Source organism: Podarcis liolepis (assembly GCF_965112155.1).
Source record: "Podarcis liolepis genome assembly, chromosome: 10".
Lineage (NCBI taxonomy): Eukaryota > Metazoa > Chordata > Lepidosauria > Squamata > Lacertidae > Podarcis > Podarcis liolepis.
In genome coordinates, this window is record NC_139562.1 from 47,141,038 (window position 1) to 47,159,481 (window position 18,444).

The window sequence follows — 18,444 nt, forward strand, 5'->3', positions numbered from 1 at the left end:
GAAGGAGAGGTGGCTCAGAAACCATTGGCAACACTTGATGAGTATTGGTTATTGGAGGAGATTGGTTTAGCTGCAGATTTTTATAGGTGCAAAGCTTAAACAAGGCCTTTGCATCTTTGATAGTCGGGAATCTGTGGCAATAGTTTCTAAAGTCCTCAAGGCTGAGACATCAACCTAATTTGTTGATTTTATTTTCTGATCCTTTACAAAGCGAAATACTTGAAAGATTTTCACAAATTACTTTTGCATGTGTGTATGCAATTAGGTGTACTGCCGTTTTAGTGCCTAAGGTTTAAAAAAACAAACAAAAAAACCCCCCACATTCAAAAGCAGGCACTTAAATTACAATTTTGTTACTACGCACATCACAGAAAGCATAATTTGCTAAATAAAGTCACAGCACATCCGCTAAACGGGGGCTAACACGGTCAGGATGACTTGTTTTGCAATCTGAAAGACTACATAATATTGTAAAAGTGTGCGCTGCTCTCAGCTTGTCATGCGATGCACGGCTCTGTTTGTTGCTTTTAATTAGAGTGCCTGGCATGCACATGACAAGTAGAGACGAATGACAATTAGTAGGGGCTGGTTTAGCGGGGGTTGTTCCCCATGTAACCATGACACTCTCAGCACAGAATAAACCTTCCTCTGTTCTAGTGCTGATCTGCCATTGAACATGCTGTCAGTTGTGACAAATTGATGGGAATTTTTCGAAGCTCACAAATTTCCTTTGGATTAGTCAGATGAGAACACCAAGCTTAGCTTCATTTCTGATTCAAGACCCAAGTTCTCAACAGGAAAAGGTCATCACGTTCCCCTACTGAGTTACCCAGTCTCCCTTATGAGTAGCTTTCTGGCAACGTATATGAGCAAGATACTTAATTTCATGCTTCAAAAGGCACTCTCAAGTTAAACCAACTTCATCTTGAGCTCTGAGAAAATCAGGTGAGATTTGTGAACTTGTTTGGATATACAGAAACACGTATTATAAAGGGTTTCCACAGTCTTGGGACAGGCTGTTTCGAAAAACAATACCGAAAGTCAATCAGCTTTCTCTGAGATCAACGCAGTGCAATATGGAAGATGTCTAGAAAAAGCGATATTTAAAATATATTATGACCTTGTAATTTAAATATGAAATCATCTTTGTTTAATGCGCACTTGATTATATATTAGTGGCTTCATCCAGAGCATGTATGCATTCCTATTGGTTTCCTGTGTGTATGAGCATCCTTGTTTATTTCAAGAGAAGGAGCCAACCTGCACGGTGAAAGGATGGGTGCACCTTTATAGGTATTGGGTCCTCTGCTCCCATTCAGAGTCCTGTATACCTGAGCATATAGGGTTGATGTCATATTTGTTGTGGATGTGGGAAGTCCCTGAATTTTACTGTGCTGATTTCACCATAGTCACTAGCGTGTTTCAAGGGGTGTTTCAGCGGGTGGCGCTGTGGTTTAAACCACTGAACGTCTTGGGCATGCCGATCAGAGTGAGCTCCCGTTGCTCTGTCCCCAGCTCCTGCCAACCTAGCAGTTCGAAAGCACGTCAGTGCAAGTAGATAAATAGGTACCACTGCGGCGGGAAGGTAAATGGCATTTCCGTGTGCTCTGGCTTCCATCACGGTGTTCTGTTGTGCCAGAAGTGGTTTAGTCATGCTGGCCACATGACCCAGAAAGCTGTCTGTGGACAAATGCCGTCTACCTTGGCCTGAAAGCAAGATGAGCGCCGCAACCCCATAGTCGCCTTTGACTGGACTTAACCATCCAAGGGTCCTCTACCTTTACCTTCAAGGGGTGCAATCTAAGATTCCACAAGCAGTGGCTGCAATTTGAGGTGTGGGCTGGAGAGAGATACAGTTTGTAGAAAGTGTGGCCTTCTTCCATGCTTTCCACTTAATACGAATGACAAAATGATTGGGGAGCACTTTATGAAGTTTAATAATAACATGCTAGTAAAAGGTCAATCGGTTTTGACAAGTGGGGCAGCTGGGTGGGGATCCTTGCCCCGTTATGTTTCTCTTATTTGCTGTAAGGCTGTGCTGGAAGAGAGGACTAGTGGAACCAAAAGCATGGATGCATGAAATGAGAACATTGGCCCTAGAGAACCGGCCAAGCTGGAATCATTCTCATGCTGATTTTGGCCTGGATGGCACTTCTTGAGTGAATTTGCTTTCAAAGTGGAGCCAGCCAGGCCAGAACTGATTTCAACTTGGATGCCTTTTCCTTTCCAGACCTTGCCAGCTTGGAGCGCTGGAGAAGTGGCAGGCAAGGGCTCGTTTGGCAGGTGTTCCATCCACCTGCTTATTGGTGGTGGTGGTGGGGAGACCTTGCCAAGTCAGAATGTTGCCAGCAGGGCTTTCTCCATTGCTGCGTGACCCGGCGGTCATTTGGCCGTGCTGAATGTTCTCATGTGTGCAGTGTCCCATTGCGAATCAAATAGAGGCTTGCAGTTGTCTTTTATTTATACCCCTATGAATGCTTTGTTAAGTTGGTACTTCCCCAGTGGATTCAGTCGGTGCCTGTACAATATGTAAATATTAATTTGAAGGTTGGGAATCTCTCTGCTCAAAACTAAAAGCGAAACCAGAAAAAGCATTGGAAGCTAGTTTGGGTAGTATTTGGAACTAGACAGGGGAAACACAGAAAAAAAGGAGACAAGTTGAAACTACACTCGTAACTGGCTGAAGGCAAATCATTTCGGAGTGCAGGAATCTCTTTCCAGGGATCCAACGTGCAGGTTTAGCTGATATTGGATGTAGCTTTCTTCTGCTATACTCTGCATGGATGTTTGCAAGTAAATATAATATTACAAAGTGACCATAAGTCTCCAGTACTCTTTCATCTAAAGGAAATCAAAGCCTAGAGCACTGCTTTAGGAACATCTCACCCTCTGTGGAAGTGGAGAGTGTGTTTATAGTCATAAAAAGCCCATCAGTCTGATGGGTGATCTATGTGGAGGTAAGACCTATATATTGCAACAACCCTATTTTGTTTTGTCACCTCTCAGCTGTGTCCCATATTGCACCACATCCTGATCAGAGGGGGCTGAACCACAGTCAGTGAAGGGAAGGTGTTACCATCCACTTACTTGTGAGAAAGTAAAGTGGTACGTTCATTAAACTGTTGGGATGGGGTCTACATCTGTTTCCTGACCCCTTGTGACTCCTGTGTCTCCTGGGGCAAGTTATATCCCTACTTTGCAGTCCATTTGTTTTGTTCCATAGAATATCATGGGGATTCTTGAGAATGAATTCTGCCCCTGTCTGCATAAACTGTCTTGTCCTCACCCCTATCACACGTCCTAGCTAGATGTTATATTACGGAATGACAGAAACCTGGCAACTTATATGCGTGGATATTTAGATAGCTATTTGTCCTAAAATAAAGAAGCAGCTCATTATCTTTGCTTAACGTGCTATGGTTTACAGAAGACTGCATTCTTATTCTAATGATGATGAGTCAATGAGTAAATGTCAAATTGCAGTTGTTTTGCTTGGGAAATTACTTTTCTCCTTACTCTTAGTAATGACGCTCTATAGGAAATTAAAAGATATACTTTTGATTATCATAATTTCTGCCTTGCCATATGGTTATTAAAATATTGTTACTGAAGGATATTCATTCAACACTGGAACAATTATCTCCTCCTGTGCTCTTAGGAAATCAATATATTGCATGATAAGCAGATAGCGTTGTATTGATTTCTGTTAAGTATCTAGAAAGGTTGCTACATCATAAATCACAACAAGGTATGGATTTATCTCACATTTGCGCATAAAGCACAACCTTGACTAATTTACTATGCTACTATTTTCACAGCTGCTGATAGCATTTAATGCCCTGAAACTGATGGGTAAAATTTGCAGAAGGGGGTAAGAATTTTAACTTGCCTGATAGCAACTTTGAAAAAACTTAGCCTTTCCATTGTGAACCTGCACAACTCTCACTTCTGGGTCACGTAAGCTGCATGGGCAAAGCATTCATTTCTTGCATTGTAATGAAGTTTCAGAATCAAGACTATGCAGTTCTTTTGTTAATGGGGCAAATTTTCACTGCACTGAAAGGAAGAGGTGCTGCAGAAAGTATGCTATTTTGTTCAAAGATGTAGTAAGGATTTATGTGTGGGTGAGGGCTTTTTTTTCCTTGAGAGAAGCTGCTTTTAAAATATTTTCCCCAAGGCCAGCGCCTAAATCTATATTCACCTTTTACTCTGGCCTTCCTTGGCAGAATTCCTACTGACTTAAGGAAGATTGCTACAGGGAAAACTGACTGAAAAAAATCTCTGATTCAGAACACATTTAAGTTAAAGGAATGGTTTCCATTGACTTCAAAAAGATTTGGATCAAGCCCAGAGCAAGCAAGGATTTCAATTGAAATTATAATTTGTAGTGTATTGCTAGACTATTTGAGTCTAAAGATTATTTTAAGGGGGATATGATCAGTCAGTGATGTCTTCCAAATTAATTATCATTATGATGAAATGTATGATGATGAATAAAAGGCTTCTTGGCTTTCCTTGAGATTACACTGGAATGGTGAAGTTCAGGGGGAAACCTGTAGAATCTTTCTGCATCCTAAATTGTCGAACGAGCAAATATTGGAAAACTATGTCCCTACATACCATTTCATTCATGACACAAAACCATACATTATTATTGCAGGTAAGGTATTATGCATGATTTATTGCTGGAAAACATACCTTTTTCTGATAAAGTACTTATATGCAGTTTCTTAATGGTTAGGGGTTGTGGAACATTAAGCACCAAATAAGGCCTAGAATGAGCCATTCTACCTACTGCAACACGTCAGTGAAGTCACTTATCATACTTTTGTCATCGGGAAGGAAAACAGTGTGTCACGATAAGCCTTTAACTTTGTGCTATAGGCAAGGTAGTAACCTTAAGGACTGTCAGAGCCTGTATATACCGGCCCAATCACTGGGACCATCCAGAAGAATGCTGTTAATTGTCCCTCATGCTACAGAGGTCTGACTGGCTTCAGCTAGAAGTTGGGCACTGGTCCCATGCTGCAGAACACCGTTATAGCAGAGATTTGGTAGGCATTTTGACTTTCAGGCAAAATTTTCTTGAGTGGCTTATCATTTCAGTGACAGGTTTTTTTAATGGTTTTTTTAATGTTTTCATTTTCATATTGCTGGGCAGCACTGTGAGAGGACATGATGATGATGATGATGATGATGATAATAATGATAATGATGATGATGATAATAATAATAATAATAATAATAATAATAATAATAATAATAATAATAATTTATACCCTGCCCATCTGGCTGGGTTTCCCCAGCCACTCTGGGCAGCTCCCAACAGAATATTAAAAACACAATAAAAGAGCAAACATTAAAAACTTCCCTAAACAGGGATGCTTTCAGCTGTCTTCTAAAAGTCAGATAGTTGTTTATTTCCTTGACATCTGGTGGGAGGCCGTTACACAGGGCGGGCACTACCAGTGGCGTAGCGTGGGGGGTGCAGGGGGGGGCCGGCTGCACCAGGCGCAACATCTGGGGGTTAGGGGGTGCAAATCCACGGGTTAGGGGGCGCAAATTACTTGCCTTGCCCTGGGTGCTGACAACCCACGCTACGCCACTGGGCACTACTACTGAGAAAGCCCTCTGCCTGGTTCCCTGTAGCCTCACTTCTCGCAGTGAGGGAACCGCCAGAAGGCCTTCGGAGCTGGACCTCAGTGTCTGGGCTGAGCGATGGGGTGGAGACGCTCCTTCAGGTATAGCTTATAAATACTTTCATAAATAATAAAAATTTACATTTGGAGTATGCAGTATTGCACTCTTATGTGAGAAATACATCTGTGAGACCTCTGTGTAACCTTTGTTCTGTGGCAAACTCAAGTTTTCTTCCCACAGGAACTGCAGCAAACGTTCAGCACTGAAAGCTACATGAAATACTAGATTAAGGAAGGGTAAAACAAACTATTTGTACGTTATGAGAGATAAAACCCCTTTGAAGTAGCTGCCTGTTGCCATTTCTATTCGGTTCTTATAAAAGAAGCAAAAGGTGAGACATGTGGAATCTGCAGCAGCAGCAACAATGTCTGCAACATCATGAGCTTATGCCCTTCTGCTTTTTACATAGGGCAAACTGGTCAGTCTCTAAGCAACAAATAAATAAACTGGGCTGACGTCAGAAATGGCAAAATATGGAAACCAGCGAGAGAACGTTTCCCCATAATGGAACACTGTGTAACTGACCTTCAGCTGTCTACATTTGAACAGAGGAACTGCAAAGGGAGATTCCAGCATGAAACTGCGGAATTGCAGTTAATCAGGAAATTCAGTTCAATCACCTGCGGCTTGCATTGAGATGGCTGTCTTTGAAAATCAAAAATCTTCCAACACGTTAATTAGCTAACCAATGCCAGATGTTCTTGTTACCGAGAAGGGTGCTTCCATACAGGCATGGCCAGATACAGTGGTACCTCGCAAGACGAATGCCTCGCAAGACGAAAAACGCGCAAGACGAAAGAGTTTTCTGTTTTTTGAGTTGTTCCGCAAGACGAATTTCCCTATGGGCTTGCTTCGCAAGACGAAACGTCTTGCGAGTTCTTGCGAGTTTGTTTCCTTTTTCTTAAAGCCGCTAAGGCGTTAATAGCCGCTAAGCCACTAATAGCCGCTAAGCCACTAATAGCCGTGCTTCGCAAGATGAAAAAACCGCAAGACGAAGAGACTCGCGGAATGGATTAATTTCGTCTTGCGAGGCACCACTGTAGTCCTGTGTAATTGTTTTTCCACCGAAAGGTACTAGTGCAACAACAACTGACTTCTCACACTGTCAGGGACTATGTTCAGATGAATCTGTCAGTTTTAGTTTATCTCAGTTTCTCAGCCAATCTTAAGTTTGCTACATTTTTACACACACACACACACACACACACACACACACACACACACATCCTCGTAAGAATTTGTAAGCATTTTAGTGAGCATGCAATTTCCTCAATATGTTTTCAAAACCATTTACCATTAATATATGCATTCCTATGTATATTCCCCCCTATGTACACATTTTTGTACAGTGAGACTTTACACAAACACACAAATTTATGTGTGTGAAAAATGAAAATGGTATTAAAAAAATAAGTAGACATAATAATACTGTATGTAAAATGAGCATATATATAAGTGAGGTGTTTGGAGAAATTGTTGTAACTGTTATACAACAGTGGCTACCGCTCAAGTTTATTATATGCAGCATTGTTTTCTGTACTAATAAATAATTCTCTATGCAATTTTCATTGCTTTTTGAGTTCCTGTAATTTTGTCCTGTATTTTTCGTTGGCTTTTGAGCTGTGACTGAGGTAAATTCCAAACTACAGCAGGCCCAAGACATTTTGATACCTGATACAGAAAATTCAAATGGCGGTTGACCTCATGTTGTAAAAACCCCCCACCAAAACAAATCAACCTCCTATTTTATGATTTTCAGTGGTGACTAAAACCTGGCACCTAAGGCAGCTCCATAAAACTTTGGCTTTGTAATCTTTAGCACCAATTATTGCAGTACACTGAATGGAATTACTCATGAAAAGTGCCACAGTGTTTTGATCCTGCAGAAAGTAGACCAGTCTTACCTCTGTAACCAAAGGAGTTTTCATGTTGAATGGGGAAACAAAAAAAGAAAACGTGAAGTGCCTTTGTAGTGTTTTGGGCTTCTTGGTTTGCCATAGCAGGATGTACCCAAGGCAGCTCTTGGGTACTATTGTTCAGTTATCAGTTTTGTATTGCCAGAAGCAATTGCAGCATGGCTTCCTCTTGTTGTTATGCACCATTTGTGTGGCCTCCCAGTCATATTGATTAATACTGGCATTGAAGATGAGATACTTCTGAAGCAGACAGAGTGGACTTGTTGGTTCCTTGAAGACTAGAGAGATAGGGCGGGGGGAAACCCCACAGCTTAAATCCAGTCTATGGAGGGCTATCACTTCAGGCACTGAGCCCCCCCGAACAGTGTGCACATTGTGTGGAATAAGGCAAGCTGAGGGCATATTGAAGAATTTAACCCTGTGCAACAGTTGTACAGCCAGACAATGTCTTTGGAGAACTTCATGAAATTTAATTATCACTCTTTAATCTATATCGTAATATTAAGTCCACATGACAGGTAGAATTATAGACCCAATGCATTTCTTTAGTGATACACTGGCCAAAAGCACTTATTCCTTCGACTCAACTTACGATACCTCACTGATGTAGGCAGCAACCTCAAAATGCACCTGTACATTAAACTTCAGATTAGTTCTACCCGTTGTTGCTGTTCCTTTTTTTCATTCACATGAATGGCACTGATCAGATAAATTCTGAATTAGTGGATGCAACATGGCCCATTTGCATTTTCCTCCAAACTCTAACTACTGTAATTATATATAAATATTTTATATAGAGAGTAAGAGTGCATTTCTTTATAGGCTGCTTTTAAAGTCCTTTTCATAAAAGCTAGCAGTTAATGAAGAGAAATTAGCCTCTTCCTCTTCTTGACGTGAGTCACGCTTCATTATCTGAAAACAGCAACAAAACGGTGTCATTTTAATAAAAACATTCATTACTCCCAAGATTCGTTTTTGGGGTTTTTTTTGCCAAAGATCTGAACAGTGTTGCTAGGTGCTTCATCAGGAATTTTATTTTGAAGATGTGCTTCATCGGTGCATGTCTAATTTGGGTATATTATGATCATAAGCACAGAACATTGTAACCAGGGCTTTTTTTCAGCCGGAGCTCAGCTCTGAAACCTCGCAGGTGGGCGCTATTGCCATGATAAGAGAACAAGGCAGAAGTTCATGGTGAGCTCTGACACGTCTTTTTCTAGAAAAAAGTGCACTGATTGTAACCCCTTCATGCATAGAAAGGGCAGTGAGACTGTGCAGTAGGCCCTCTGCCTCAACATCATAAAACCTCCCAGCCCTGTTCCAAATTTCCATGTTTTGAGCTTGAGCATCTGAATAAGGGAAGCTTTCTTATGTAGACTTCCATGTGACCTGGAACCCTGCATGAACTGAAACTCTACATGCTTCCATGATTAAGTGTCCATGCTCAATGGACACTCCATTGCTTCATCAGGACTAAGGGAAAATAAATAATGAACCCCTTCCTGACACACCCCTATAGTTGCCTGTGCTCTCCTGTGCTGTGCTTTTTAAATATCTCGCTCTCTCTTTAAAAATACTTTTAACATTTAAAAGCTCTCAAATGGTGTGTTCTGAATGTTTTGTTTTTTAAAATCTAACCATACATTTCCAAATGCTCTGCTTTATGACTTATGAGATATGGTTATGGGAAGTTTTAGCTGAATTTGTAAAACTCTGTTAAGGGGGGTGGGTATTTATCAATCTGGTGAGTTGTTCCATGGACCCCCAATTTTTCGCAGGCTCTGAAGAAGGGGAAGGTCTTCCTGGATTAAAAGATGTGCTCATTTATGGAATTGATGGCCCTCATTGTGGAACCTGTCACATGTTCCATTTTGAAACCATCCCATAGCTGTAAACCTTTTGATTCTTATTGAAAACTTAGTCCTGTTGGAACTTACCTTCAAGTATAGATGCACAGGTTTGGCTGTACTGTAGAGATGAAAACAGAAATGTCTTATGCCTAATTATCTTCATATTTTCCATGTTAACAGATGGATGGTTTGGGCCTAGGCCTGCGTCATATAATGCAGCCCTTCTTTAATGTAATTATTCAGTCAGAAAAAAGAAAAGACTAAATACAAGGGTTTAATTTAACATACTAGAGAAGATTACTCTGAAATTAAATCTAGTAGGCACAAAAAAGCTAAATAGAACTAATTAATCCTGTACTATTTATTGTTCCATTTCATAAAGCAGTACTTGACAAACAATGATAAATGTGTATGCAGTGTTAGCAAAGCACAAAAGGAAATAAAAGTCCTATTAGCATTGAAATGATTTAGATAACTTGCCATGTCAGGTTTTGTTCTCAGTTTTCTAGAGTGTTGCAGTTGATGGCTGTGTTAATCCAGCAAAGGGCACTGTCCCCCACAATCTGTTAATAGTGTCATCTCCATTCATATCAGTATTTGTTGACTGAAACTCAAATACTGAAACCTATATTTTTAAATAATTTTAGGAGATTTCCACTAAAAGATTAGGAAGTCCAGTGAGCCACTCAATGAATGTCCATTATAAATTATTTCCCATGTGAGAGCAATTTTCCAAAATTAAATCACAGAAATCCAGAGTCCATGAACTGAATGCTCATACATCTTCTCAATATCAGGGGTTCTCAGTGGAGGTCCTTTTCTAAATTTTATTTTTATTAAACACACAGTACATAAAAATCCCATACCCCTCCCAGGCTCACCCCAACTCACCTTATCATGAAGAGATCACCAGGTTCAGCACATAAGTTATAGGCTTAGAGAAGGTATAAAACTCAAGATGGGACAGAATCTGGTTGTTTTTGTTGAATGGTTTCTTTAAATGTAAAGGTTCATCATTGTTCCACTCCATGTGTATGTCTTTAAGGGGCCAGAGCAAGGGCCAGAGCAAGATAACGAGACCCAGCTTTACAGCTGTGTAACATAGCAGGTGCTGCTGAGTTGTATTTGATTAAGGTGTGTCAGCATCTGGGTAGAGTATATAAGGAGCAGCACCTAGCTCTCCCATTACCCTGGGGGATGGGTTGGTGGTTGGGTCATGTTTGTTTGTTAATATATTTAGTGTAAATGGAGTTTTTGTTTTTCATATTAAAACCTTTAAGTACTTTTTGAGTCCTTTCTTTTTAATGCATGATCTCCCCAGCAAGCTCTCTGCAGCGTTACTATACTGCAAAAAGCCAACATCTTTGGTTATGGGCCCAGCTGCTGAGTGGATGACTGCATATTTTTGGACTCTAAGAAAGGTTTGAAAACTCCTTCTCCTGTTAGCGTAGTTTTTGTGGGTCTGGAAGAGTTCCAGAATGGTTGACCGGGTTCCTGAAGCTGAGAAGGCTCTGGTCTTCCCACAGCTGACAGATGAGAACTATAGTTTATGGTCTTTTCGGGTGGAGGCGCTTTTGACCTCTAGAGAAGTATGGACCTATGTAACTGATGACCCTCCTGACCCTGTAACTAATGCTTGGTCGAAAGGAGATGCAAAAGCCAGGGCGATAATTAATTTGGCAGTCAGCGACCAGCAAGTAGTCTATATAAGAAATAAGAAAACTGCCAAAGAAATGTGGGACAGTCTTGCAGCAGTGCATGTTAGAAAAGAGTCAGCGTCTGCATTGACGTTTTTCAAGCAGTTGTACCAGACGAAGTTGCAGCCTGGTGGTGATTTGGCAGCACACTTGAGACGTCTGGAGGCAATACGCGGCGAGTTAATTCGAAGGGACATGGAGATACCTGATATTCAGTATGTTTTTATCATCCTTTGTTCCCTTAATGAGGACTTTGATGGTATAGCTTGCCAGATATCTGCTGTTCCACCAGCACAATTAACTGTGGAAGGGGTAACCGCAAGATTAATGGGCGAGTTGGATAGAAGGGAGGCTTGTGCCATAAGCACTCCTGTTTCCAGAAAGAATGAGGAACGCCATATGCAAACCTGTGGTGATACAACTGCATTTAAAGCTGCAAAGCGTTGTTGGTTCTGCAATAAGCAAGGACATTTTGCAAAGGACTGCGGAGCCAAAAGAAAGAAAAGTACTCCCAAGTCTGTTTCTGTTAGTCAATCACGGTCGTCAGCCCAGCAGCCGGCATCGTATAGTAGAGACAGAAACGAGCCGCGAGCTTTTCACGCTCGGACTAAAGATCGTAAAAGAATTAAAGGTGCCAAGTGGAAGTCTTTTGTTGTCGACTCAGCAGCATCTCAGCATATCTGCAATGATCGAAGCTTGTTTATTTCTTTCGAAGAGGAAATTGGTAATGTACATTTAGCCAATTCACAAGTCATGCAGTCGCTTGGCAGGGGTACTGTCAAACTTGACTCTTTAAACATTACAATAGCGAACTGCATTTACTGCCCGTCAGTGGACAATTTATTATCAGTAAGGTGCTTTGCTCGTCAAGGCATAACTGTGCGTTTCTTAAAGTCTATGTGTGAGTTTTTCGAGGGGAACAAACGTCTATTGTATGCCCGGGAATCTGATGGTTTATATAGACTGTATTTTCGCACCTACTCCCAATCGCATATAAATTGCAGAGCAGCACAGTTAAGCCAGGGGTTGAGGAATGTAAGACCACATTCTGGGTGTGTCCACATGGCGCACAGAATTCTGGGACACCTGAATTTTGCTGATGTAATTAAGACAAAGAATATTGTCAATGGCCTCAACTTAAAACCATGCAAATTCTTTATGCAATGTCTATCCTGTTGCAAGAATAAGATTAAAGTTGCACGCAAGGGTAGGTGCTCAGATAGGAAAGTAACTGAGCCATTTGAGCGTGTACATTGTGATTTAGTTGGGCCACTCCCACCATCATTAGGAGGTTCGAAGTACTGGCTTACCCTGATAGACCAGTATAGTAGATATTGTTGGACTTATGCAATAGCTGAGAAGTCCCAAGCATTTGAGAAGTACAAGGTTTTTTGCAACTGGGTAAAAACGCACTTTAACAAACCAATTAAGAACCTGTGTTCTGACCGGGGCGGGGAATTTGTTTCTGAGGATTTTGAGAAATTCCTGGAAGCGCAGGGGACTACTCATGAGTTATCTTGCCCCCGAAGTCCCTGGCAAAATGGGCTTGTTGAAGTTGTGCAGCGTGACTTGCAGGCAGGGGTTAAAACTTATCTGCACGATGCTAATCTGCCCAAAGCGTTTTGGGCTGAAGCACTCCATGCTTTTTGTTATGTTAGAAATCGCAGTTATCATTCTGGTTTAGATGTCACCCCCTATGAGAAGTTGTTTAAAAAACGCCCTAATCTGAAATACCTACGTATTTGGGGTTCAGATGTAATTATGCATTATCCTGCTAAGCAGAAATTGGGTGAACGTAGTGTTCAGGGAAAATTAATGGGCTACCAGCAGGGGGTGTACAGAATTTACATACCAGCAACTGGCAAATTTCATATTACCAGAAGCATGATACAAACTGTAAATTGGAATGGGGTTGCTGTTTTCCAAGATACTGATGGTATAAATGATACTGAGGAGGTAGAAGAAGCAGCAGCAGGAGGAAATGGTGCTTCTGAATTAATGGAAAAAGACAAAAAGCCTGTTGGATCTGATAATTTGTTTGAGGATTTAAAGTCACAGGCACCCGAGGGGAGGCTAGATTCTCTTGAGTTTTCTGACCGTGAGCTTTAGCCTACAGGCACCTCTTCAGTCTGACAATGATGATTTACAACCTGAAACTAGTAGTTCACTTAGTCCCATTAAGTCTGAGGAGTCTGACTCTCCTTCCGGACTGAGACGTTCAGATAGAAAGAGGCAGAAACCACAACGATTCGCAGATGAACATTTTAATACTGTGTATGCCAATAAGGCGGTTTTTGAGCCAAAAAGCTACAATGATGTTCAGAATTTACCTAAGCACCAAGCTGTAAATTGGTATAAAGCTATGAACTCTGAGATAGCTTCTTTAAAAGAGCATAACACTTGGTCTCTTGTACCACAAACCCCAGATATGAGACTTATTGATTCAAAATGGGTTTATAGAGTTAAAATGAATGACAAAAATGAAGTTGTAAGGTACAAGGCAAGACTAGTTGCTAAGGGTTTTCAACAAATTCCAGGTGAAGATTATGATTTGTGTTATTCACCAAGTGTAAAATATGAAACAGTTAAGCTTTTGTTAAAAGATGCATCACAACGTGGACATTCTGTTTATCACCTAGATATAAAAACTGCATATTTGTTTGCAGATTTAAAAGAACAAATTTTTATGCGTGTCCCTGAAGGCATAGACGCCGCTGAAGGTTTGGTATGCAAATTAAATAAATCCCTTTATGGTCTGCACCAAAGTGGAAGGAATTGGCACCAAACTTTAGCAAAAGAATTGCTAGATATTGGTTTTTCACAAGGAAAGGCAGACAATTGTGTGTTTATAAAGGAAAGGGCAAACTCTGTAACAAAAATATGTGTGTATGTAGATGACGTATTAATTTCTACAAAAACTAAACAGGAATATGAACAGGTAGTTTCACAGTTACAGAAGAAATTTGATGTGGTGGAATTAGGCATAGCTAAAAATTACTTATCCATGCAAATTGAGAAAGGCAAAAATGGATCTTTTCTGGTTCATCAAACTGCAAAAATTGATGATCTTGTTGAAATGCTATGTTTAGAAAATGCAAATGGGAAGGAAACGCCTATGGTGTGTGGTTTCACCTTTACAGGTGAAGATAAGCCATTTCCTAACAAAACTTTGTATCGTTCTGCTATAGGCAAGCTAAATTTCATTCAAAGAATCTCAAGACCAGATATAACTTATGCTTTTCACTTTCTGGCAAAATTTGTGGAAAAGCCCACTACACAATGTTTCTCCGCTCTTAAGAGAGTGGTAATGTACCTTAAACATACCAAACATTATAGGTTGCAGTTTACAAGAAGCACTTCCAAAGGTTACACATGAAAAACATGTACAAAGTATGCTTTATATTTTTGTTCCACAATGATGAACCGCAGGGGAAATGTTGAATGGTTTCTTTAAATGTAAAGGTTCATCATTGTTCCACTCCATGTGTATGTCTTTAAGGGGCCAGAGCAAGGGCCAGAGCAAGATAACGAGACCCAGCTTTACAGCTGTGTAACATAGCAGGTGCTGCTGAGTTGTATTTGATTAAGGTGTGTCAGCATCTGGGTAGAGTATATAAGGAGCAGCACCTAGCTCTCCCATTACCCTGGGGGATGGGTTGGTGGTTGGGTCATGTTTGTTTGTTAATATATTTAGTGTAAATGGAGTTTTTGTTTTTCATATTAAAACCTTTAAGTACTTTTTGAGTCCTTTCTTTTTAATGCATGATCTCCCCAGCAAGCTCTCTGCAGCGTTACTATACTGCAAAAAGCCAACATCTTTACCAGAACAGACCCAGGCATCAAAACACATAGTAGAAAGGTAATACAAATAAATAGCAATAACAATAATAGATGTCAGGAACTCTTCTTGCCTGTTTGCTTGATCCCTGGACTGGTAAGGTAAAAGGTAAAGGACCCCTGGATGGTTAAGTCCAGTCAAAGGCGACTATGGGTTGCGCTCATCTCGCTCTTCAGGCTGAGGGAACCAGCATTTGTCCACAGACAGCTTTCCAGGTCATTTGGCCGGCATGACTAAACCACTTCTGCTGCAACGGGACACTGTGACAAGTGCCAGAGCACACAGAAACGCATGGGATACACAAAGTAAAACTTAGAGCATGTAGACTGTGGGCTCTGTATCATAGGGCAGGAGATACCATGTTCAAGTAAATGCTGGATCTGTTACTATTAAATTCCCTATGAGGGAGAAAGCATACGCCTGATTTCTGATGTGCAATTCCAGAATTTAAACAGAGCAGGCCCCAGTATCCAGCAGGACTGGCCTATGGCATCAAATCTATCAGGGGTGTCCAACTTCCAAGAGACTGCGATCTACTCCCACTGTAAATAAACTGGCAGTGATCTACCCATTGGATTGACCAGAGTTGTTTGTGATTGACCAGTTAGACAGGGCAGTATTAGGTGACTAGAGGTATGTGGTTGTCCTCCTGTTCAACCTGAAAGGGGATTGAAGCTTTTCCTCCTGAACAACTGAAAAAGCCCCTGTGTACCTTTCTTCTTTGCTTCCTTGGACGGCACAAAAACTTACCTTGGGGCAGGTGGAGGTATTAACAGTGAGCGCTTCCGGTCCCCAGCAGAAAGCTGCCACTCCATTCATCCTGCACTCTAACAGACAATACTGTATAGTTATATATCTTCTAGAGTTCAAATGAAATACATGAAAGCAGGGGTCAGCAACCTTTTTCAGCTATGGGCTGGTCCACCGACCCTCAGACCATGTGGTGGGCTGGACTATATTTTTTTTGGAGGGGGAATGAACAAATTCCTATGCCCCACAAATAACCCAGAGATGCATTTTAAATAAAAGGACACATTCTACTCATGTAAAAATATGCTGATTCCCGGACCCTCCACAGGCCGGATTTAGAAGGCGATTGGGCTGGATCCGGTCCCCGGGCCTTAGTTTGCCTACCCATGCATTAAAGAGCTGAATCTCGACAATGAAATTTCGTCTTCAGAATAGCCAGTATTCAGCAAACGTAAGCAAAGAATTAATGATTTCTAGTAATGGATTACATTGACTACAGATGAGTAAAGACTGTAATCTCCCAACTGTTTCCAGACGTAGGATTAATTCTGAACACCAGCATGTGACAGGGATATTTTACTATTTGGTTGTGTTGAATTATTTCTCTCCATCTTACTTCTCTTTAAATGAGAAAGAGCTGATCTAGATGTTTGTTAATCTTCCACCCAGCCAAACTCTAGTGATTTGTTTCCATCACATTCTGCACAATGGTGCAGAAGCAAAAACATGGTGTTGCTTTCTTATGTAACGAATTTCTTCGTTCCTAGCAGCCGCCGCCCTTGATTTGGACCATGGCCATGAAAACCTACTATATCACTACATCATATGGTGTTTGCACACACATTATGACAGAGAGTTGGAAACTCATTATGAGTAGGCAGCTGGGGTGTCTGCCAACTCATAAACACCACCATAATCAAAAATAAAACTATGATGATATCGGTCTTGTGAACCAATTGTGTGTCATCGTTCGCCATTTGAAGACCAGTGACATTGGAGCATTTTCTGAAACCCCATCCTTAATAATAATTGTTAGTAATAGTCATTGTTGTTAATGATCATATAATGAATTCAAATAATTTGCAGGGATTGCGCCCTCCCCATCAACTGTGCATTTCAATGTATTCACAACTAGGATGCACAATCGCACTGTGGTTAATGCTCCATCCTCAACTTCTCTGCTCAGTGTATACAAAAATAAATCATAAAAAGACAAGGTGGTAGCCAGTGGGAAACTGTTGCCCAGAATCGGTTATACTAAGCTATTAACTTGTTGGTGTGCATTTGTTCATTGCTTCATTAATGAATGTTTTTGGTGCAAGGCAAATAATTCTACCCTCAATATGGCTTACTTTACTGATGAGCAAACAAATTTATACTTAACAAAATAATATTTGGCCACATATTGTAGGTTCGTGTTCAGCATTCACTTAGCAATTATACTGTAGCTAACACAGTGTATGTTAGGCAATACATTTCTCACATAGCACAGATTGAATGTAGGTATTGTTTGCTCACAGGGTTGTGGCTGAATACTTAATTATGCATGGATTTGCAGCAAGGTGGGAGTTATTAACTGAAAATACAGCATAGCTACCTCGGTCCAGGCTTTCCTCAGCCACCTACAGAGCGACTGGTAAAACAAAACACAGAGGAATTTGTGGGAATGTTCAGGGAGGCAGGAGAGTATATATTGTTTATTAATATCCTTCCTAACTTGTGCTAGCAAGTTCTATATAACTTAGCAGAGTTTTAAACATTCCCCTTTAAACGTACAGCGGTTAGCTTGTTGCAAGCTTGTTTAAGCTTCTAAATATAGGATTCCTGATAATCCCCTTTACTCCCTCTGAAAAAGAATAGACACAACACAATATTATGTAAAAAGTATAAAAGAAGTTTACCGACACATTCCGTTCACAGATGGATCCCTGAAGGCAGACTTAGGTTACAAAATATATACACATGGAATCTATCCCATAAGGAGATAGTCCCTTTGTGCTCTGTTGGCTGGAAGCCAACAGGGCATCTCTAGCTAAGGAGATGTTGCTTCTTCGATGAATGGAGTGAGTGAGAGAGAGAGAGAGAGAGAGAGAGAGAGAGAGAGAGCTGTGTCCCAGGTGCTTTTGCCACCTGGGCAGGTAAGGTCATACCCACCTCTAGTCACATGCAGAGGAAGTTTATCCCAGTCCAGGAGGAAAGAGGAAGTTTTCTACTGGCAGGTGCAAACATCCCCTTTCATGTCCACTCTAGGAATGTTGTACATGACGGCTATCTGTGTTTCACACCTCACAGAATTATAGGGATGGAACAGGTTTGTGTATTTTTTGTTTCCCGAGTGATTGTCCATTTGTCTTGTGGCCTCTTAAGAAGGAGGCAGGCAGGGTGCATTTATTGGGCAGAATCCAGTAAACAAATACTTCCCCTTACTGAGCGTAGCTTCATTCTGCCACTGTGTGGTGTTTTGTTCTGTGCAGAAATGTTTTCCAGAGAAGGGGATTTGGCTAGGCTGAACAGGAAACATTTTTGTTGCAAGGAAATTGAATGCCATTGCCAAACTTGGAAAATGTGGCAGCTCTTCGAACTTAATATACAGATTCTCAGATAGGGGTTCTGTAATATGCCCGGAGACGAAGGAACAGGGGAAGGGCCCGTCACACACTGAGCTGTTCTTGGACAGAACCATTTGCTTAAGA

At 41.0% G+C, this 18,444-nt stretch overlaps 1 protein-coding gene across 3 annotated transcripts in view; it reads left to right on the top strand.

Moving 5' to 3' along the window:
- Positions 1–18,444, top strand: part of TAFA2 (TAFA chemokine like family member 2) — a 151,455-nt gene that overhangs the window by 61,059 nt on the left and 71,952 nt on the right. The gene's annotated exons all lie outside the window — the stretch shown is intronic.